We start from the raw sequence: 25745 nt of genomic DNA, 5'->3' as shown, positions 1-25745 counted from the left end.
TGAACATTTGCTCTGATTATTCATATGATTCCTGAGCTATAGTGAAAGAAATTACCCTGGTCAACTTCTGTGTATGTTATTCTTAGCAAAGCAGAGAATATAAATACACTGTACATGTTCAAAACATTGCAAGACCAAAAAAAGTCACATAAAATGATCATATTTTTGAAGCTATTCACAACATTACTGTATACATTTGAATCTAATTAATATCATTAGGTCCAGCACTCAGCATGTTTTTAGCTTATAAGAAAGATACTAAACAGGAGAATTTACTTGTATGATGCATACTATCCCCATGCAACTTGGTAGGCAGGCACACAGAAAATGGATATGATTTAGATCTCAGATGGAATGTAAGCTAGTTCTACATGAGCCGAAAAAAGAAGCAAAAAACAAAATAATTGCAGTTTACTTATATGACTTTGAAACCTACCGCTCCAGCAAAGCTGTCCTTAGCCATAATTAGTAAGAAAATGGGCTGTGATGTAGGTGCAGAAATAAGTTATTTATAGCAGCCTAACAAGTTTTAATAAATGACATCAAAGTGACAGACTGAAAAATCACATACTGTAAAATAAGTCCCTCCCTGACATGCTCATGTGCAATTGTACTGATCACATACTGTAGTTCACTGGTTTAGCAGGTAGCACATTCACTATTGATGCTAGGAAACTCAAAAGACTGGGGGTTTTACCACCACACCACTGACGTTAATTCATTATTGAGTACTGACACTACAGTGTAGCATAAGAGGGGATGGTGCATTCTTGAGAAAACATCCTTAAGGTGAGATTTTAACCTATGGTCCCATCTACTTCATTCAGTGTGGCAGCTCTGATCGATGCTAACAATCCCATGAACTTATCAAAATGAGTGGGAGACATTCATGACCTCTGGCCTTAACCAGTATCAGTGCCACCTTGAGTTCTCCTGAAATTGACTAGGTATGATAGGGACTAACCAAGTCAACAAGAAGAAGATGAATAATAAATAAAAATAACATCTTTAGATGTATCAGCCACGTGTGTGGGCTTGAAAGACTGGGAAAAATAATAGGCTGGTATTCGTATTTTCACATATTATCTTATCCAGATGGTGCTACAGATTCAAAAAGTAAGCCATTTGTTGAGCAATTAGCAAAATATTGGAGCAAAATCATACATGTGCATGGATTCCATCATATGAATTTACTGGCTCCAGTAAAAAAAAAATTATCAAGGATCTGGTACATGTTAGCATCCTAAAATTGAGGATTATAGTATTCAGAGATGATGTGCCAAATGTGTGTGTGCTTGTGGTATGTATGTATGAGCCTCATAACTTCCACCTCCTAGATAACATCTATATTTTAGATGAATTGCACTTACTAAGAATATTAACCATTTATAGTTTTCTTTTTTCTTAAATACTATCAAAAGATAAAAGCCTTTAATGTAGTTTGGCAAAATTTACCTCTTGAGATATTAGCTTCATTTAATGCAGTTTAGCAAAATTCATCTCTTGAGATATATTTAAAGTTTCATTGACTTACAAATGAATTGACTGAATTACCCCAATATTTGTAAGAAATATAAAATGCTTCATCTAAAACATTGATACATGCCATACCATATAGAACATAACAGTAAGACTGGAATTTTTTACTATTTTAATAGTATTATTCATAATTCAGATGGCATTTAAACAAAACTGCTTCAGCATCTTGCATGTGTCTCAAAATGTACATGCCTCTTGGACAATGCTTAAGTAAGTAGTAAACATTACTACAGTACATTACTTCAAATCAGCAGGTTCTTCTTCTGGCAGAAGATGCCTTAGATTGATATATATGCATATGCATATGTATATGTGTATGCATATGTATATGTACATGTATATGTATGTGTATGTGTATATGTATATGTATGAAGTTGCACATAATATGTTAAATGTTGATGAATTTGAAAATTCACTGGTCTAATCACTAAAATTCTTGTTCTTGAAACCCTCTGTTATAATGACAAAGTTTGGTGAAATATTAAAGCACTTGCTCCTACTTAAAACTGCTAAATAACTAATAATAAAAATAATTACTGTAATATTAAAGGAAATAGAAAGAAAAAGCTAGATATTGCATGGTAGATGTGTTAAAGAACTTAGTCCAGATACAGATGTGATACTTTTGGAAATAAGAAAAAAAAAACAAAAAAAAAAAAAACGGAGATTCATCTTGAACTTCAGTAGTGCCTTATGTAAGTATTTCGCAGAAAAAGAATTCAGTAAATGTTCTTGGTTTCAGCACATTAAAATGGACTAAGATAGTTACACTGAAATATTACTAGAAAAGAAATAGCACCTGATGCAGATATTTAAAGTCTTACTGCATATACCTGCCTTAAGTAATATGTTTTCCTGAGTACCATGTGTGACATGAAAAATGAAACTCTTTACATCTAAAACTTGGGGATATTAGTTTAAACAGAATATAGAATACACATGAACTACTAACAGGTCTATTCATATATAAAATGTATAATGGAAATAAAAAGGCTTCTGAATTCTTTGAATAAAAATACTTTTAAAATATGTTAGCAATGTGGGTGACCAATGCTTCCGCAAATTCTAAGAATCTTATGCCAAGTTTTCATGTTTTATTTACAGTATTTAGCTTTGGATACCAAATAGTCTGACTGTTCCAAAACACAGGATATGCACTCAGGATGTTTTCTAATCGAAATACTTCATCAAGGAAATACTTTTCTATGAAAAGTGACCACAGAAGAGTTTAAAGTGAAAATAGCCTAAGACATTCTAGGTAAGAGCCGAATGCTATGAAGGAAAAGCAAGCAGATGGGTACTTAGGAACACTCCGTTTATTAAGTGCTATAATGTAATAAACATGTGACAGAAGAAGCTGTGCTATTTGAAGTTCAGGTCCACAAAGGAACAGAAAACAGAGATGATTAGAGACTTACTGGGCAGACAGCAGAGTAATACAATCAATGAAAGAAGTTGTTGTGGCCAAGACATGGCCAACCCGTGTAGAACAAGAAAAAGACAGCGAGAGAGACAGAGACAGAGTGAGTGCTTAAAACAGTTTTCTAAAAGCAAGCATAATTGGCAATGCAACTAAAATGAACTAGGTACCCTTAATTTATGATGATGCACTGAGATACCACCATGTGTCCCAAGGATTATGCCCAGCCAATCAGCATTCATGATTTGTATTGATTAGCACATAATATGTTAGTGTAAATGGAAAGGATCAATTCCATTAAAAGTATTGCCTTCAGATCAAATAGAAGACTGCTTTCTGTGGGAATATGTCTGTGTTGTGCTGCATACAGATATGCAGAGTTAGTGTGGTGTGCAAAAAAGGATGCAGAAATTCCCGTGCCACAACTACGGCAAGGTTAATGTTTTAAGGAGACTGTCACAACACCGAAAAATGCTGATATTTTCTAAATGAACTTTTATCTAAAAGAAAAAGGAACAGGCAAATAGTAGCCTTTTCTGTAGATTGCAATTCTTACATCTAATTGTCTTTTAGATACATCTGCTGTATTTCTAAAATCAAGTTACAGCTCATATCAGTGGCAACCAAATCCAAAGTACTCTAAAACAGTAGTAAGATCTATTAACAGTAAAGCAAAGCAAATGCTTTGTTTCTAGAACATCATCTGTAACTGGTTTTAATCTGAAGACAGCTTTATTTCCTTTATAATTGAAAAAAAAATTCTAAAACACATCATGGGAAAGCTATACAATTGGAAAACTAGTTTCTGGTAAAGCAACGTAAATATATTGCATCTGGTTTGATATCTGTGGCTTAATATTTCTGGTATCATTTGCTTATAGTTCATAGTACTATATTCTCTAGCTGGATAAAAGTGCTGTCCAAATTGTAAGTTTCTAGAGTTAGTAATGAGTTAATGAGTATGCAAACTCCTATATGTATCGATATGTGCACGCGTCTTTCTATACAGACATTTGACTATAAGCATCTTACAGTCAGTAAATAAATTCAATTTACGGATAGAAGTTTTGTCACTTAGAAATACTCACTATGAATATTTATTTTTTAATTGGCATCAATGGCACATTTCCCGGGAAGCATAACAACAATGTATCATTTAATGGATGCCCAATCTCTCCATCCATCTATCTATCCCTGCAACACATGATGTTTTGACTTTAATATGGTAATTATCTCAGCCTGACTTCAGAGCAGGAAGCTGCCACCCACACAGCAGTGCTTAATTACTCCAGACTTCAGCTTGCCAAGTGAAAAATTGAGTATGTTTTTGCACATTGTATATAACTGAAACGATTTCATTGTCATTTGACTTGAAATACAGCCTGACAACATTTGAGTATTTGTTGGAAATTACACGCAGTTGCATAGAAATTCTCGCATGACCTAAAAGATGCAGTATGTTTAATAAATTTTAACTTTCATATAAAAAATATTAATGAAGATGCCCTTGTAGTGTACAAATAAGAAATTGTGTTTCTACTTTGAGAATTGTTATAGAATTTTATAGATGTGCATATAACAACTGACAAAAAAGGCAATTAAAAGTACTCCATAATCACTTTATTTAGATTTAGTATAAATTAATAAAATAAAATCACAAACATTACTTAAGATCTCAATATAAAATAGCCAGGCTGCCAGATGGACAGACTTTACCTTACATTACAATTATGAAATAGATATTACAAAAAAGAACTGGGTAAAACAAAATTAATATAATCTTACAAGTCAGACACAAAAGGGCTATTTTATTACAGTAAGCATGTTATTAAATTGCATGGGCTTAGGTTAAAATAACATGATTTCTGAAAATATATGTTTATTTTACTGATCTAAAAATGTAAGCGCTACAAAATCCTGTTAACTTATCAGTGAAGAATTTAACAAAACTATTTAATTTTCAGTACGGCTGTTATATGTGCTGCATTGCAAAACTATCTTAAAGAAGCATACCCATGAATGTCATACAGTGCATATTTCTATTATTCTAATCAACTGCTTCAGATTTTCAATTACTATATATATTTTCCTTAATGATATTATGTGGCAGGTTCACCTACCACCCATTTTAATAATGTGTCTCCTATATCTCCTTTATGTAAACAGGAAAAGTTAAACACAAATATTTAGACATATTAATGTACTCACATGCTAAAAATGTGATGTATCTGTATTTAGTATATTAGTACTAGCATGCAAGACACAAGTAACACTAAAGATATAAATATGCTACAACTACTAATATAATAAATTTTAAAGAATCCCACACTACTAATATAGTCACAGCATATATTCAATTTTAGATAGTAGGGCAATTATTCAGAAAAAAATTCAAAAGTCTTGAATGTTTAAAAATGCTTTGACCCTCAAACATCTATGTACCAGATCATGCTTAGAAATACCAATGCAGTTTCTGCAGCAGCACAAATGAGTGGTCTAGAAGGGTTTATTAATTTAATATGTACTGTGCAATAAAACTAAGCCCTTTGAGGATGGACAGTATCTTGCTCATGGAAGCAATCTTAAAAGTTAAAAGCGTATAAACTTATGAACTGCAGCTGAGCAAAATGCAGCCATTTTGTTAAGTCATTTAACTGTATTAGTTTTTTAGTACATTATTAATCTTTCTGTTTGTGGCTCCTCTTTCATTGAAAATGGGTAAAAGAGTTCTCTTTATTTTCAGCACAGTACTGCGGGCATTACTTTATATCAAATAGTTAAAATTCATTCATTTGCATTTGTCACAGACTGTAATGTAAACATTCCTTTTCAGAATAATGCTTATTTATATTACTGCATAAATGGCATTTCTAAGCTCACAAGTGCAAACCTTTTTTGAAGCACTTATTGCTATGTTGCAACAAACACAGTTTTTTCGATCGATTATACTTTTTTAGTGTTGAATAATAATAGCATTATCAGACAGCATAGTTGTTTGCGTTTTGTCTTTAAATTTCACTATGTGGAGGGGCCCCTTGGATTTTAGTTCCATCTGTTCATCAGTCTGAATTCTTAATGTTCTCACACAATGAATTTTACTGCATGGTGCAGTTTAGAATGATCTCCACCAATGCTATGCTAAATACCAACTGAAGTAATTGGCATCAGATGCTATCCCAAATGTACAGAAGGGTTCAGTGTACGTGGCTGTCAGTCTATGTTGTAGCACGATCACAGTTATTTTTCAGGTAACTGTATAGCTGGATAAAACATTAAACCAGGTTATGTTTCACGTTCACAAAGCGTTTTCACAATAAAAAAGAGTTATTAGATAATTACTCATTGCTGTGAAGTGAATGCTTTCATTCAAACACAAGGGAGTTTACAAGCACTGCCTCAGTAATATACAGCTAAAATAATAATAAAAAGTGCCATGCTGATAAAGCTCTTCAGTATTATCAACTCGCTGCAGGAGTTTATTAGGAGTGCTTGTTTTCTTTTATTAAGATTTTAATTCACATGGCTAATACAAGCTTCCATGGCAATAATATGCAAAGGAACAAAGAGGAAATTATATCAAGATTTTCATGTAACTTTCTTTTTTTTTTTTAATTGACGCTGCTTCAGAGCTCTCTGTACAAGCTATAGAATGTTTATTCCACTCTTTATGTATTCTGTCTGTTGTATAAGTCATATTTTACATCTTAAGAATATTTTACCAGTTCATTATGTGATTTCTATAATATAATAACACTGGTCCAGAATTTGACATTTATAAATTAACAATCAAAGCAATTTACTGGCATATTTTTCCCTTTGATAAAAATCAACAAACCAATTTCTCTGTTCCAGTTTCAAAGTATTTACCAAAATGGGCAATCGACTTTTGGCCTGTTTATTTCACTGTCTTTTCACTATCTATCTATCTATCTATCTATCTATCTATCTATCTATCTATCTATCTATCTATCTGTGTATATGTCTGTCTATCTCTCTCTCTCTCTAGGCATACATTCATTTTTTGTCTAGGTATGTTTTATCTGTCTGGGCCATATGTAATCATACCTCTAAAATGTCCAGATTTTTGCAGAATGCCCAGATTTTTGCTTGATATTTTAGCTCTCTTCTTCATAATATTTGTGGTTTTCTGGTAAATCACCAAGGAGTAAAGTCAATAAATGATGTCACACATTTGAGTTACAGTTTCATATCCTTTGGAAAATGCATGCTAACACAAATCATATTATCCCAGCAACTTTCTAAGTGCAATATTTAAATCTGACTCTATTTTCGGGCCTTTGCCCCCCCCCCCCTTTATTATAGACTTTGCCCAGATTTCTTGCACTAAAAGGTTGAGATGTATGTATGTATGTAATGGCTAACTAAAGCTTGTTCCAACCCAAACTAGCACAATGAGCAGATATTTTGTAACCAAGCAAATGCTTCACTTTCATAGAAGAGGGCATTAGTATTAATAGTTAACAAAGGGACATGTTAAATTCACTCATTATTAATAATGAATCTCTTTCCATCTGGAAGATGTTTGAGAAAATGTTCAGACACTGATGTCTAATTCCACCATATCCAAAAAATACAAACAAAACACATTTAGATAGGTGTGGTGCCTTCAACACAGGTGCTGGAAGTTTCTTGCATGTACATTGCATTTCCTTTTTCAAACATGAATCTTTCTTTTCAGTAAAATACTGTGCAAATCTACATCAACATTGCAGTTATTAGCAAACAGCACTTGTTTCTACAAATTCTCAAAATGTTCCTAATTCAGGGAAGTTTTCTCTTGCAAAGATTGCATTTGATTTAATATGACTGAAAACCACAGACATTTAATTATGGTCAAATTTTGGGTATGAATGATAGAAGGCCATGAGTGGTTCCTGTTTGTGCCTATTGCAGGCAGAATACATGCAGCTCTGATTTGCAGCTATAAGAAAGGATTTAAGAAAAACACCTGTATGATATTTAAAAAAAAGATTTTTGTATAATACTAAGATCTGCTTTAAAGTTTTATTTCAGAATGCAGTTAAAGATTATTTTGTAGAACTGATAAATGTGAGCATGTGTACATTTCAGATAAGCTGTTATAATACTGAACATCAGGGTATGAACATTTAATAATATTTCAGTAATAACAAAGAAGCATTTTACCTAATTCATGTCCATTAATATACTGAAATAATGCCAAATGATAGTTGTGACAAATTTTGTTTTTGTAATGCTTTGTTAACCATGCAGTTTAGAAAAAAAGAGAGAGAGATAGAGAGAGAGAGAGAAGAAAAAAATGACAACATTCAAAATAAACCAGATGGAACAAGTTATCCACAACAAAGCAGTTGTCCTTTTAAGTAATGCTAGTTTCTAGGTGTAACCTTGAAGGCAAGACACAAGAAAGAAAACCAAATAGCTGGACCCAACAATAAGGGATAGCTATGCAGTTGAGATAACATGCAGGGAGTCTTATAGTTATGACAGTTCTCGCTCTAAAATGAAATGATAGCAACACTAAGATACTAGAATTCGGTTTAAGACATTTTTGTCTCCATTCTTTGCAGTAGCGTGTGGCTCATTTCCCTCTGTTGTTTGAAAACATCTGTCTAGCTATAAGCATGAGCTAGCATTTCAACTTGTTTTACTTTGCTGTACACACTGTTCATATAGTAACACCAGCTGTGTGACATAGATTGCGCTGTATTGCACGCAGATTAAGCAGCATGATTTATTGATATACATATATACAGTTCTACATCTTAAAATATGAAAAGTTTTGTTTCATTTTGTTCAGCTTGTAGTATTTACTTCTTTAGAATGGTATAATAGTTTTGCTAAATTAAGCTTTGCTGCTTATTTCCATGGTGTAGCTACATATGATTGAAATTACTGCTTCATAAGAATGTGCTTATGTTGCTAACATATGGTATTCAGTATTACTATTTTTTTGTGAATACTCTGCCCCTTTTGTAAAGAGTGTTCTACAAGTAAAAGATGATTTGATACTACTTTGACTTTGTTTCACACAGATTTTTTTTATTGTATTAATTTACAGGGTACATCCAGTAGAGACAAGTATGACTTTTCATGGGTGACCTTTGAACACTCCCTGGTTCAGTGATACAGAAAATCAGATCATAGGAAAATTAAGGCAGTGTGAATCAAACCCTGTACTACATGAGGAAGCTTATTAGCAACTGATTATATTAATTGCCTGTGCCAAACTATAAGACAGTCAAAAGGAAAATAAATATGCATATAGTCTTTTAAAATGTATGTGGAATGCAGCTGCTGCATTTCAGGAAGTTTCATAGATTCTTTAAGGCGCTTGTGCCTATTTACAAACTGCATGATACTCTTATAGAAAATGTTTCCAGATACATTTCTCAAGGGATTTCAACCAGGCTCATGGTACAAAAAGTGGGTAAGCAAAAATGTTATATTACATCGGTTCTGCACACATCTAAAGGTGTTATAACAGAATAAGGTTTTAAATTCCTTACAACAAGAAATATAAAACCTCTTTAGAGGGCACTATTCACAGTAGCTATACACCTCTCTGAGTTGGCCATGTTAGGGGATACAGTTAATATCTCTATGTAGAATCTGCACTTTGTGGAAAAACATCCAGTGGTCCATCATCTCTACCACAATCATAAGCTGCAAATTGGTCACTGTCCTTGGAAGAAGTCAGTCCCTGTCCCTGGTCAGTCTGTGTAGAATAGTACATTGCATAATTCACTGCCAGTCTGTGGAAAATCAGTAACGTATTACAAGAGAAGTGGTAGGCCATGTAAGTCAGTGGGTGGGTTACAACATGGTTAGGCATAGTGTAGGGACAACAAAGGATTTTTTAAAACAATAAGGGGCATTATGTTACTTTTCATGTTAAAGTGAATATTTGGGCTTGTGAAATTTCAGTAAGCCACCAAGGATATTAACACCGTTACAAAATGGCTTTGGCTTAAGAGAAGGATTTTTGTCATCAGGGACTGCTTTTCTTACACTGCTGTGTCTTTATGACTCTCTAGTGTCTTATAAGCCGAATTTCTCAGACCCATCTGTGAAGTACATGACCTCGGCTGCCACATACCATGGCATTTAGTCCACTATGAACTACTGATTAATTTCACTCTTACAATAATTGACTGATACAAGCAGCTCTTTGTGGGGTTTTCATATACCGCTGTGAGTAATAAGTCTGATGATTTAAAACACGAACTGACATATTTACATTGAATAAATTATTGCTTCAGGGCACTGTACTAGTTGACTGATCAAGGACATATACTCCAAATCATAGTTTCTATGTCTAATGGTAATGAATTGAAAGGCTGACGTACTGTTATTACTATCAAGAATTTATACAATCATATGTCACACATTTATTTCTTTGTCATTATTCTGTACATAAAAATATTAAAGTAGAGCAAAGGTTTATATTCTGTGATATAAGAATGTTGTCAAATATTTCAGGGCTATACAAGCTAAGGTGAAATGTTGGCAAATTTCTACAATTCTTTCTTCCTTTTATACTGGTCTGTTAAAAAGTTAAGTAAGTATAATATAAAAAAGAGATTCTGCAGTGCTTGAAAATTATTTTTATTCCCTAATACAGTACAGCTTACATGTTAGGTTGAAAAGAGGCATAGCATTGTCTTGGATTCTCTTGATTAACTGCAGTCTTAAGTTTACTGCCTCTATCAACAAAGAACAAATATTGCTGAAATAAAGTCTAACTATGGAGGCAGATTAAATTGATAAAGACAATGTGGAGACAAATGAATGATTCCCTTTATAGAAGCCTAGAATTAATACAATTTTAAAAATACAATACAGAAACAGAGTACAAGAATGTCAGCTATGACTTCTCTTTTAAACACTTTTGGATTTATGAGGTATTATAACAGTGAGTTAGAATGATTCGACCTGCTTCATAATGCAGATAGATAATGTAGATGCATGCTGAGTCTTGCATCATTTTGCTTTATCTTTTTATTTCTTCAGAAGCACTTCATAGTCAACATACATGATGATATCTAAAATAAAAGTTTAAATCAGTTGTTGAAATGAGAGGTTGGAACAACTTGTTAGGGCTACTGACATTTCAAAAGGGGAACTCAGAGGTTGCTTTGAATCTGCATGGGAAAACGTGTGTTTTCAAATATGCACAGAGAAATGTTAACTATAAATAGAGTATACAAATTATAACAACAACTAATATTTAATTATCTAGATTATTTTTTAATTGTTAGATATAATTTAAGTCCAGCAAAAATAAACATTTTTAAACTATAACATCACACAGGCACACATATAAAATCACTGTTCAATGTTAAACAACGTAAATATCTGTTTACTTTCTCATGATAAGGAAGTAAACTTCTAAGTACCTAGCACGTTTTTAGTAAAACAGCTGCAGGTTTCCTTTGAAATTAACTTTTAGTAGCAGTGGGACTATTAATTATTGTGCATATAGAATAATTGCTTGCTTTATGCTAAGATACAAGATCACTGATAATGTATATTTATAGCCTGAACAGCAAATTAATATTTTTATAAAACAGAAATAAATAAGTTAATTAATTGCATGTATATTTACTAGTTGTTGATGAGTTCTCCACAGGAATATGGAATACTACAGATAGAGTTAAAGATAAAAAATTAAACCACAGCTAGAAAAATGCAAAAAGTATGGCCAATATTGTTCACAAACAGTTCCTATTTTGCAAATAGGAGATTTGCTGTGATCTACGGTACAATTTATACATTAGTACAGATGGAAACTGTGAGACAGATCTATAGACACTGTTAATTAAATCACTAAATGCTTAAAAATAAAGAGACGTAAGTGAAGTATGCACACTGGTGATACAATGGTCAGGATTTTCACAGTTACCCCTGGCCACAATTTTGTCCCTTGTTTGTTGGATTTACCCTCACATCCCCAACAAAAGGGCAGGAAAAATATGTGGTGGTATTGATCAGATCAGAACAGGACTCCAGGATCTGAGTGAGTGGACAGTGATATCTCTCAGTAGACTATTGTTGTGAATTGTAAGGAGAGATAGACTCTCAAAGAAAATAGCTAATGCTTCCACTGTACCGGCATTTGGTCAGGCCACACCTTATGTATTGTGTTCATGTGTGCATTAAACTTCGTTACTTGCCTACCCATAACCCCTTATCTCTCTCTTTACATATGGAACATTCTGCAGTGTGAAGAACTGTGCATCTACATTATGGGATAAACAAGTGGTTCATAAAGACTGTTGCACTTGCATCTTATTTTAATATTTCTGAAGAAGTTGGGTGGCTTTACATTACTTCAAAGTGGTATAAGCCCTTGCTGCTCAGTCACTTTCTATAATGAATATGATGAGACAAGTGACTGTGATCATGCCAACATTTGTGCACCATGACTGTTACTATCACCACATCCTTAATACTAGCTGGCTTTCACAGTCTCCTTCCAAGTTTTCATCTAAGTTTATGTAAGATGTTGGTTCCAGAAGAAGATACAGCATGCAGAGGTTTTTTTCTAGACAACTGTACTCTGGTCTTTCAAAACTGTTCAAGCATTAGCAGTGAAATAATTTGCATACGTCTTTGCTAGAGTTTTCTACTGTTTAGGGGAATATGTCATTGTGATTCATTAAACAGAAAGCACTGAATATTGCCATTAGCATGGTTATGCAAAGCCCAAGTTTATTTGTGCATGATATAACTAGTTTATAAAGCCTTAATGGCTCAATGTTTGTTCATGTTTAAACACCTGCATATCCATTTTATTTTATATTAATATATTTAATACATTATTTAAATTAATATTTAATAGAATATTGTATATATATACACACACACACACACACACACACACACATATATATATATATATATATATATATATATATATATATATATATATATATAGATAGATATATTACTATATTTCTCTATCAGTTCACAATGGCCATTGATAAACTGGTGTAATAAAAATATGGCTAAACTAAAGAACAAAATATTTTGTTTACTATCATTCTGCTTGTGTTATTTAATGTTTATGATGAGACTACCCTTATTATCTTTCACCGCTCTATGTACATTATCAGCAAATGATCTTAATTACAATTAGTTAAGTAAGCTCTGGATTATAGAACCAATAGAAACCACAAGTACTAAACTGTAAAAATGATATAAAACAGTATACCTAAGTCCAAGCTATATAAAACAACAACAGAAACAAAATGTCAGTACAACTCCACAAACATAAATAAAAATGACTACACTGAAACAGAAAAAAATGGTCACTGAAGCCCTTATGCACACACACACGCACACACACACGCACACACACACACACACACACACACACACACACACACACACACACACACACACACACACACACATACAAAAACAAGTGTACCAATATATATATTAAAAAGTACTAGGGAAAACACCAGGCACATGATTCCAAAGCACTTCAAAAGCCACAGCAGTCCACTCAATTTATATTAAAAAAACAACAGTCTTTTATTTGCATCCAAAACTCTTTAAAATTTAGCGATTTCGTCTACTGCACCATAGACTTCATCAGAAAAAAATAAAAAAGCATTCAGCACTAAGATTTATGCCATCTTCAAGCCAATGAGTTCATTAATTAACAACAACTTTTCATTAGCTTAAAGCAACAGTAACCAAACTACCATGTGAGTTCCAGTTCAAAAAACTGCATATATAAAACACTAAAACTTACAAATAAACAATATGAATAACTATTGTTATTCATAGGAAATATTAAAAACCTGATAGCAAAGAACATGTATTTATGTATTTAACATGTATTTTTGTGATAAATATACTATAAGATGTTCAAATCACAAGCTGAAGCTTAACCTATGTATAATACATGCATAATAGTGTGACATATTTATGACAATGTTACACTCATACTTATTATTTTATCTACTATTGTCTTAATTCTAGCACAGGTGTAATATTAATATTATCATTAATACCAGGGGCACAAGTTGCATTTAACAGCAACTGCCATCTCACCTCATTCTCTTTCAAAATAGTTTTTATACCCCCCCCCCCCGGGCTGTGATATAACTATTTCCACATTAGGTCAACATTAAAATATTAAATAATAATGAATATGAAAATACATATCTCCACAGAATGTGCCACACAAAAAGGTGGCAATAAAAGCCCTAGACCCTAACATAATAACAGTAATAGTAATAATAAGAATAAGAATAACTGCATTAAAATCCAGAAAGGACTAAAGAATGCAAAAAAAAAAAAAAAATTTTTTGCCAACTCATGCAGATCAAGTCACATTCTGCATATGAAAATATATATTGAAATGAAATTTGAGAGGTACACAGAAATGTCAATATTAGCAGCTGGCAAGAATGAGAAGGCATACAAAATGGTGAACTATATTCATAAATATAATCAGTTTGAAACTCACCTTAAGAATCTTTCCGACTACTCTGAAACTGCTCACCCCCTCTCCAGTAATATTGACACCTGTTTTGACACTTGCATGAGCCTCTCCCACCAGAGTTTTGCCATCTGAGACACAAAATGATTCTTTTTACACCACAACTGCAGTTTATTCTTCTTTTGGCTTTTCCCAGATAGGGGTTGCCACAGTGGATCACCTGTCGTCTCATGATTGACAGTGGAATTTTTCAGTGTTGGGTTGCTAGCTTGGCAGCCAACCTTCCACAGAAGGCACACACATATGCCTAGGGCCAATTTAGAGTGTCCAATCCACCTACAGGATGTCTTTGGGATGTGGGAGGAAACCCACACGACCACAGGGAGGACATGCGGACTCCACACAAAAGGCACCCCAGCTGAGGATCAAACCGGAGAACCTCTTGCTGTGTGGCGGCAACGCTAACCACTGCACCACCGTGGCCGCCCATACCACAACTGCAGTTTAAGTATGAAAAATCCTACTTGCATTAAATGTAATGTCAGTCCTCCTGAATTCTAACCTCCACACAGTGTTTGGATGGGATACCTAGCCACTCTTACTAGTTTCAGTGATCTAGATGCTTTCACTAGTATGTGCTCACTCATCAACATATTTTCCTTGTAGTAAAGAAAACTGTCCTATAAACCAACACTGCAGTGTGTATGTAAAAGATAAATGAACCCTTCTGTTTCACACACAGGCCACCTAGGCTGCTCCTCAATATCCAGACACTTTGTTTCTTCCCATTTAAAATTCCTTGTAATAGAGAATACAGTTCTTACTACGTGTATGAAATAAACAATTCACAATCATTTTCAGCATCAAAACCCAGGTTGTTCCATTTTGGACCCATGTACGTACAATGTCATATGCACATATTTACTATCCCATGGTTGCAAAGGCATATTATTTCCTAGAATGGAGGCTCATTCTTTTTCCCCATAAGGTAAAGATGAACTTAAATGCCTACATTTTAATACATTGTTTATGAAATATGTAAAAAAGTCCATAATGTCAGCTTAAGCAACTACTTATTAACACATTATTTTCTGTAAAATATGCAACAAATATCCATAATGTGTCTATTTTTGAACCTGGTGAATCTACATTTTCATCAGAATATTTATGAGATTCCACCCAATGAACCATGGCATTGTCATTGCACAGGTATCATTCATAGGTTCATAGGTTGGTACTAGGCTATCGGCCCTAGGACCTATACAAGCCTAGCCATAATAATTCCCTGGCTATTTCTTCCCACAGTATTTACTTCCCTGGACCCCTGTCTAGCAGGGTGACTGATATGATCCCTGGGGTGAATTTCCTATCTCCCATCCAATCATCAAGGTTCCTTTTGAAGAGGGACAAAGAGGCACTCTGCTTGACATGTATGGGCAGTCTGTTCCAGAGTCTGGGGAGTCTCTGGGTCAGGAATCTATCCATCTAGCATGTTTTGTTCATTGTGATGACAAGGTTTAGATCCCTGGAGTGTGTGTCTCTGATGGATTGGGATTTCTTTAAGTGTAGCATGTCCAACAGCTCTGGGTTTGACATGGCCTTGTATGTTAAGCAGAGATCTCCTCTGAGTAGACGATATATGACAGAGTATAGGTGGAGTTTTTTTAGAGGGTCAGCATAGGGCATCTGCTTTAGGCCTGTGATTATTTTAGTGAGGTATTTCTGCAGCCTTTCCAGTTGTTGGAGATGTCTTGAGAGGTACATACCAAATGGGATGTTGTATTCTATAATGGGTCTAATGAGAGATGAGTACAGTGGGACAATGACCTCCTTTTTTCTGGATGAAAAGACCTTAGTGACGAGGTGTGCCACACAGAAGGATTTCCTGACTGCTGTGGTGATGTGGTTATCGAAGGTGAGACCACTGTCCACCTGTGTCCCTAAGTCTCTTATTACACTTTCAGTGTTTAGTGTACTGTCACCTATGTGGTAATTCATGGGTACATGTTTTTTCCCAAAGGGGATAAATATACATTTCTTGGCATTGGGCTTGAGCCCATGGCTCTGGCACCAAGCATCTGTTTCTGTAAGACCCTTTTGTAGAATATCCACCTAATTTGGGGATTCAATAATGGATCCCAGTTTGCAGTCATTTGCAAACCTTGTTAGCCAGAGTCCCTTAGTGTTGGCCTGTACTTCAGAGAAGTAGATGTCAAACAAGAGCAGTCTCAGGACTGAATCCTTAGGTACTCCACTTGTCACTTGTCTGGAGCTGGATTTGGAGTCGGCTACTTTTTCAGTGTGGGTTCTGTCAGTAAGCCAGTTAGCAACCCATTGAGTGAAGTATGAATTAATGCCCAGCTTAGTAAGTTTATCTATGATTTCAGAGTGGGGGATGGTGTCAAAAACCTTGGCGAAGTCCAGATAGGCTGTGTGGACCACCTTACCCTTGTCCACAGCTCTGGAGACTGATTTGAAGAAGTCAATCAAGTTCAGGAGACAAGATCGGCCCTTCACGAACCCAAACTGTGTAGGGTTCAGTGTTTGAAGGTTGACAATGTCTTTGTTTATAAGTTCCATGATAATACATTCCATGGCCTTGCGGATCAGGCTTATCAGACTGATGGGGCGGTAGTTCCTGGTATCCAAGGTGGATCCCCCCTTGTGGAGTGCGATAACTGTAGTTGTGCACCACACAGTGGGCACGAAGCCTGAGGTCAGGCTATGATTAAACATGATATTTAGGTGAGGTGCCAGTTCATTTTGTAGTTCATGTAGTACACAGCCTGGGATGTCATCTGGTCCCATGGATACTGTATTCTTAGCTTTGAAGAGGGCATTTTTTACCTGTGTGGCCATTATTACCAGAATTTGGCAATCTTTCAGTATTGAGATGGGCCCTTTAGGGGTTGAAAAGGGGGTGAAGTTTGCACTGAATCGATCTGCCAGGATATTGGCAACATCCTTGGGATTAGTATATTTAATGCCGTTCTGTTGTAGCTCAGAGCAGATCTGAGCATTGCCATTTAGATTCTTGACATAGCAATAGAATGCTTTGTGGTTGTCTTTGGAATCTTTGGCTTTGGAGGATTTTATGAGGGATCTCAGCTTCTTACTGAGGCTGGTAAGGATTTTTTTTGCATTCTGGGATTTTCCTCTTTTCTGCAACAGTTTCTTCCTTTTGTTGTAAAGTTTGTTTATGGCAAGGGACCACCAGATTGGCTTCCTTTTTTTGGAGGAGAGCATCTTGGTTCGATTGGGGATGCCACGATTCATGCACGAGTGGATATGCTCATACAGAGCCTTAGAGTAGGATTCAGCCCCAAATATTGTGGCTATATGTTGGAGTTATCAAATTCACGAGATGGGTCCCTTACAGAAAAACTGGCAGTTACACAGGTAGCTTGCAGGGGTGGTCTAAAACTAGGTGGAAGTGGTGGAGCACTGTTACAGCTCTCCTTATTGTACTTCTCACAGATGGTTCAAATGGCAGAAAATCTCTGACTGAGTTTGTGAGACACTCGTTGGGCTCAGCTATTCCTGTTTGGTATCATATGTGGACAATTGTAAATGGAATAAATTACACTTTTTCCTTAACTAAAGATGACCAGGCAGATTCTCTATGCAAAGACAACATATAATAATTGAATGTGCATACATTAAGGCACACATATCAGGGTTAAGCTTTTTGTTATAAAGTAATGAAATGAATACAACAACTGCTTCAAACAACAATAGGGATTTCTACATTACAATCAAAGCATGTAACATCATGCAAGTATTCATCATACAGAGTTTGTTGAAAGTCCTAATTGTGCAACACTGTACAAAGCATTGGGAAGCCTTGGCTGTAGGTAGGAGACTCTGCACGTTAACAGCAAAACCATGGGTAGGCCTTGAAAGAAATTTGGACTTAGTCTCAGTGACAGAAATAAATAAATAATTAAATAGTGACCATGATACTGAATGGTACCATAGGTACTATAATACTAAAATGAGTTTACCATCTACAGCAAATCTAGAACCCTTAATCTTATGCTCCACAGCTAACATAGAGCAACAGTATACTAACAAGCAGTTGGCGGAACACTGCTGAAGTTATGTATTTCAACTATTGTGCCACTCATGATGTAGACTGCAGTCATATATTCGACATTCTTTCTCACAGGTTTTTTTTTTTTTTGCTGCTATTGCACAGATTTGCCAATTGGAACTTTTGACAAACTGTACACTGAATAGTTGCACAATATTAGATACTTCAGTTGTAATGTAGAAAGCCAGGTTAAAAATCATGGACCATTTGCTCTGTCTCATCTTAGAGTTCCAAAACTGCATACATAATTAACCTTTGGCCAGTGCGTGAAAACATAATTAGCCTGCTGCATGAGTCATTAGGTACTTTACTTGTCTCTAATTCCTGATTTATAGCTTAACCCATGGCTGCCTTGTGCTGGGCTTTCTATCTGATAATTCTAGTGTTATACAATAGGAAAATTTAGTCTGAGAGGTATAGTAAACCTTCCCTTCTGTAAAGGGATGCTTTATAATTAAACTGGAGCCCAGAAAAGTGCTCGATGCAAACTGATGCTGTCAGTTCAATTTTTGTTTTTATTTTTTAAACACTTTCTTGAGTTTAAACTAATATATTTTTAATAAAATTACAGGACTAATTGCAAGGCACTTTGTTTTGCATTTTACAATATTACAGGTTTAACAGTGTATGGATTTCATTTTTGGTTATCACGAGGCTGAATGATGATTGGTTAAGTATGAACTGGGCAGAATGGTTGCAGGAGGAGCATTTGGTGGGGATGAATACTAGCAGGATTGTGCTTACAATGCTAAACAGAGATGTGAAAGGAATTTAGATGTTACAGGTACAAAATGGCCACGGTATAATATGGACTGGGTCTCCTGTAGCTCTCAAAATCCCACAAACTACATTAACCTACACGGTTTCTCACAAACAATCCAAACCTGTACTATAGTAGACAAAACATGAAACAAACATTCAGTCCTGGACTGGATCCTTACAAATAGTCTAAAGTTATTCCTCTCTGTCTCCTCTTACATTCTCTGACACCAAATAAATCGACAAAAACTTACCACCAACCACCAAATCTGAGATAAGAAAAAAATTATCCCCCAAGACTTCATAACTAGTTTATAAAAATGCAACTGGGTGTCACTCAAAAAGCTCCCTTTAGATACTGCTTTGAACACTTTAATTCAACCTTCATCAATATCCTAAACATCTTGGCCCCACCAAGAGGAATACGGATAAAATCTAATTATGCCCCTGGCTAATCAAACAAACAATATCTCTGTTAAAAACTAGAGATAAGACCTAGGAGAAATGGCTCAATGATAAAACCACAACTAACAAACAAACATATCAAGAACTATCAAATAAATCTAAAATAAAAACATATTAGATAGGACAAAATAAATTACTATAGCAGTATCCAATCAAAAATCAAAGAAACACACAAATATTCTGGGCTACCATCAAAAACATCCTACAGCCAGGACAAACTAGTACTCCCGCACCAACACTCACCGATACTAAAGACAGCATAGCCTCGAAATTTAACAGATACTTTACTGAATCCATACTAGCCCTCACAACCAATAATTGCTCTTCCCCTACCCAGACTCGCGTAGTACCCATGCTTGATCCCAGTAACTTCTCTTTCCAACCTGTCCCAATAAACACCATAGTTATATATCTCAGAAGGTTTTACCCTACTACACTTGCTGCTGACGATCTACCTGCTGAATATCTACAAATCGCTACAGAAGCAATATGTTATCCAGCATCCATATTAATAAATCGATCTATTTCAGAACAGCAAGTCCCTAAAATGTGGAAAGTATCACATATCATCCCACTACATAAAGGTGGAAACTCGACAGAATTATCAAATTACCAGCCAATAAATATACTATCACCATTATCAAAAATACTTGAGAGGTGCATCCATTCACAAATCTTAAAACTACCTGATAACCAACAATCTTCTATCTAATATCAGCATGGTTTACATCCTAATCATGGTACTACCACCTCCTTTGTTAACTTTACTATTATTATTAAGCACCATCACAATGAAGGCAATTTAATTTTCTCCATCTTTCTTGATCTGTCCAAAGCTTTTGATACTGTCTCTCATTCTAAACACTTAACTACACTCTTGGAACTTAAACTTAGCCATTCTGCACTTACTTGGTTCCAGCAATATCTAACTGGTCGCCAGCAAGCTGTGAAATGGCAACAAAATCTCTCTTCACTACTACCTGTAACCTAAGGAGTACCACAATGATCTATTCTGGGTCCTTTCCTTTTTATTATCTTTACTAACAATCTTCATACTGCCATCTGACTTGCCTCCGTAGTTCAATATGTGGATGATTCCACCCTGATTTGTCCCACCCCAACACTACAAAAACTCCAAAGAAATCACCAACAGTCATTCAGTGCAGTAGATTCTTGGCTAAACAATGGATAACTTATACTTAACCCTAACAAAACAAAACTCATGTTCTTCTATCCAGCTAGAGCTGCAGACCCCCACCCATCATTCAATAGATAGCAAACCATACAGTTGTTTCTCCAGTTTCCCAAACAGAATTCCATAGAATGGCCATTGACCATAATATGACATTTGGGGTCTACTTGAAAACACTGACACGCCAAAACACCGACGACGAGAACACCGAGACCAGAAGATCGACAACTGAGATGACCGACAGTTTAAAAGCATGAAACTTCACATGCCCGACAAACCACAATCCCGACAATCAGCAAAACAAAACAAATACCTTTTCCAAAAAACACACACACAACACAAGCACACCAAAAACTTTACAAACCTACACTAAACCTTACATACACAACTATCTATGCACTAACCTTAACCCTAACCCTAAGGTCCGTCACTATCGCACACTCCCCTAACCCGCGCCCTAACCCTAACTCACTTAACCTGCCCCTAACCCTAAAGTCTGTCACTATCGTTCACTTACCTTAACTTGGTGTTCGCAGTGTCGGACTTTTAAACTGTCGGTCATCTCGGTTGTCGATCTTCTGGTCTTGGTGTTCTCGTCGTCGTTGTTTTGGCGTGTCGGTGTTTTCAAGTAGACCCCAAATTTGACATTCACATATCACAGACGATAAAAAAGTTCACAAAACAGGAGGAATCCTCTAGAGAAATTGGCACTTTCTAAACAAATCTTCAAAGGCTATATAGCAAGAACCTATCTTATTCCTACACTACTAAATGCTTCACAAATTCAAACAAATACTAAGAAATTTGATCTAGTAAAACTCAAAACTTGCTATAATAAAACCGCAAAGTTTGCTACAGAATCAAATTTCAGATCCCATCATTGTTTGGCTTTAAAACAACTATCTTGGCTCGAACTACCAAATCTATTTGCTTATAATCAACTCACCTTCACCCATGGAATAGTAAATCAGCTAGAAAAAACACCAGTACTTCAAAATCTAATACACTATTCCAATAAAAGGGTATTGCATTCCACTAACAGATTCTTCTTAAATATATCCAAACCTAACAATGCAGCTGGAGTTTCACTTTACTCAAACTGCATGGCCAAAACTTGGAATTCTCTGCCATTAAATATCAGAACAACTATTAACACTTCCAACTTTAAAAAACCTGTCAAATCACACCTGTGTGAATCCTGAACCTGCTCTTGCACAAACCCTGGTTAGAAAATAGTTGTCTTAAGGCAGCTAAAAGAACACAACTAGTTATTTTTGTATTTGAATAGTATACCCTACTAAGCAGATGTACACTTAACTTGCTTTTTTTTTTTTCTTTTTACCTTCGATCACAGTACTGCTATTCTTTTTATTCCTACCTAGACTATATGATTGTATTACTGAAATGTATAACATGTATTTTTCATTTTGAGCTTAATCAACATTTGTTTCTGTACATTGCATATGTATTGTGCTGTTATTTATAAATGTGGAGACTTTCACCCCAGGCCTCTGCTGAAAAAAGACATTTTGTCTAGTCGGACCTTCTTGGTAAAGAAATGTAAAATAAAAGAAATAATAATAAATGATTGTGGGTAGACTGCAGTTTACAAGGAAGAAGCAGTTTGTGGGGGAGAAGATGTTAAAAAGCTACAGCTGATGTGAAGTAAGTAGTGGAAGAACTTTAGCATTTCAGAGAAGGCACTGAAATGCATGCTAGGCCAATGGTACTGCACTTCACTCAAATATATGCAGACAAACGAGCATGTTTTAAAGTGTTTCAATGGGTCTGCACTTAAAGGGAGAGTAAATGTTTAATGTTTAGTGCTCATCAGCTAAGTATCCTTACAAAGGAGACTGTTTAAGGATCTGTAACCTGGATTATAGGATTGGTACTGTGCATCAGAGAAACAAGTGGCTTAAAATGGTTAGCTCAGTTGCCTGTTGTACACCAATAGGCAACTAATGCCAGTTCCTAGCCTCCCTAATTGAGAAATAGTTCTTTTTAGTTAATATCTTACATGCGTTTTTGTGTGTGATTAAATTCCTGTCCCAGATAGCCATGTTACAAGTTATACATATGTTGGCACATGGCTTTAGTGTTATTATCACAGATATTTTTAATAAGATTCTCAGTGTTTGTTAGTGTATCATTTTAGAATTACAAATGGTGTGTCAGCTTTCTTATTCCTTGAAGGAATGATCCACCATCATTTGGTGCCATACTAAATTAACCAACTACCCTGGCTAATGAACTACCCCGGCTGCTGGCCGGCTCCCAGTGGAATACTTACAACTGTCAGCTGATGTCATTGCTATCCCTATCTCAATCCTAATAAATAGGACAATCACAGAAGCCACCATTCCCAGCATTTGGAAAGTATCACATGCCATACCTCTCCACAAAGGTGGAAACTCTTTAGAGTTATCTAACTATAGGCCCATAGCCATCCTCTCACCATTAGGTGAAATTATGGAAAAGTGCATTCATAGTCAGATTATTCACTACCTAATCCAGAACAAACTTCTCACAAATTCACAACATTGCTTTAGACCCCATCATAACACCACAACAGCATTGCTATCTTTCACAGACTCCATCAACCAGAATAGGAACAATGGCAAAATCTCATCTGCTCTCTTTTTAGACCTTTCTAAAGTTTTTGTTATGGTTAATCATAATAAACTAATCCTCTCTCTTTGAAAACCTTCCCTACATAACCATACAATCAATTGGTTTCAAAGTTACCTTCAAGGTAGAAATCAGGCAGTGCTCTGGCAAAACAGATTGTCCACCCTTCTACCTGTTTAATTAGGAGTTCCACAGGGATTCATATTAGGTCCTCTTCTATTCTCAATCTTTGTTGATGATCTAGAGTCAGCCACCCCTGAATCTACCTGTATACAATACACAGACGATTCTACCTTGATCTGCTCAGCCACCTCCCTCTCAGAACTCCAGTCCTGACTCAGAAAATATTAAACTCAGTCAAAAGCTGGCTCTCTAGCAGACATCTAGTACTAAATGCAAATAAAACCAAGCTATTGCTGTTCTCCCCAACTTGTCACTCCCCTCAGGTCACCTTTAGAATCACATCCAGCAATGGTACCATAATCTCCCCTGATAGCCAGATTAAACTACTAGAGGTACTAATTAACAACAATCTGAAATTTGACCTACATGTTAACCAAATAATCAAAAACACCAACAAAAAACTGGGCTCACTCTACAGAAACAAAGCCTTCTTAACCTCTTTGGCCAGAACCAACCCAACATGCACCCACCTACTCTCCACACTCCTATATGCCTCCCCCATTCTCACTAACCTCTTAAAAACTGAACTAAATAAGTTAACTGTCTGCTACAACCATATCAGTAGATTTGCTGCACGGTCTACCTATCGCACACATCACTGTCAAAATCTAAAACTACTAAAATGGCTTCAGTTCCCCAACCTACTTCTCTATAATCAGCTTACAATAGCCCATAGAATACTTAACCAACCAGACAGAGTACCGGGAATACAACCCTTAATAACCCCTCACATCAGTACCAGGCCACTGAGATCCAATGACAAATTAATGAAAAAAAACTCTAAATCCGGCAATCAAGCCGGTGACTCAGTATTCTCCAATTACAGAGAAAACACTTGGAACTCGCTGCCTCCTGCCTTAACCCTGGAACCCTCTCTAATGAAATTTAAATTGCGGCAAAAACCTATTTCACTAAGCAGTGGGAATGCACTTGCTCTAGCACAGGTTAATCATCCACAGTCTACCTCTCGATGCGCTCATTGCTATTATTTTTATTCACTTCCTCATTTCTTTCCTGGCATTTCTTCTCAGATAGCGTACTACACCATATTCCTTACTACCCAAAACCAACTCAAATCATTTTCTCCCAGCTTGTTTGTATGCATTGCAATCTGAACTGTTGGTATTGTACTTTTAACTGTATTTGTTAAAATGATCATGAATTTCTGGAGCTTTTCACCCCGGGCCTCCACTGAAAACGGATATGAATCCAGTTGGACTTTCCAGGTCAACAAATGTAAAATAAATAAAATAAAAATAAATTAAATATATATAATGTATTAAATATGTTAGTCATATGCCCCCAAGTCATACGTCACATTTGCGTCTCTTGTCAGTGGTTGTGAGATCACTGTTTTCCTTGTCACACCAGTACAGCTTCCCTGCTGATTGCCAAACTCCAAAGCTACATAAGGGACTGTAGTACATTTCAGTTCACAACCCTATTTCAATTGACTATCCCGAGCAGGTCAGTTTCCAGCTCATGTTCTGAAGCATAGACGTCACCCAATCCTTCGTGAAAGAGTAACATTTCGTCTCTTGTGCAAAATCACATTATTAGCAGGATTCAAACTATTTTAACAGTTTAATTCTTGAGATGAGGCACAACTGTATTTGAGCATTTGTAAAAGAAATTGAGGAATCTTAGAACAGCATCCTTTCACTTACTGCCACGAACATTCTGCCTTACTTACACCAATGGAGCATCCTGAGAGCTCTTTCTTAATATTATGTCTGTTTGTCATTGTATCCAAAACTGATTTTACTTTTTTTGAATTTTAACAAAATTATTTAATTCCATCCAGGGCTCTAGATTTTAAAATGGAGATTATGTAGTTTCCTAAAAACCCAGATAAGCATTCTTTTAGAGAGGAAAAAAATGGAATCTTAAAATTTGCTTCTGGTCACTAGTGCATCACTGACTATCACTCAAGAATTTTCACTAGTTAGAATTTTCTATATCTGCATGTCATCTGTGGAATAAACTGGCATACAGCTCAATATGC

This window comes from Protopterus annectens, chromosome 5.part1 (assembly GCF_019279795.1).
Source record: "Protopterus annectens isolate FY-2018-M chromosome 5.part1, PAN1.0, whole genome shotgun sequence".
NCBI lineage: Eukaryota > Metazoa > Chordata > Ceratodontiformes > Protopteridae > Protopterus > Protopterus annectens.
This window is presented reverse-complemented; position numbering follows the sequence as displayed.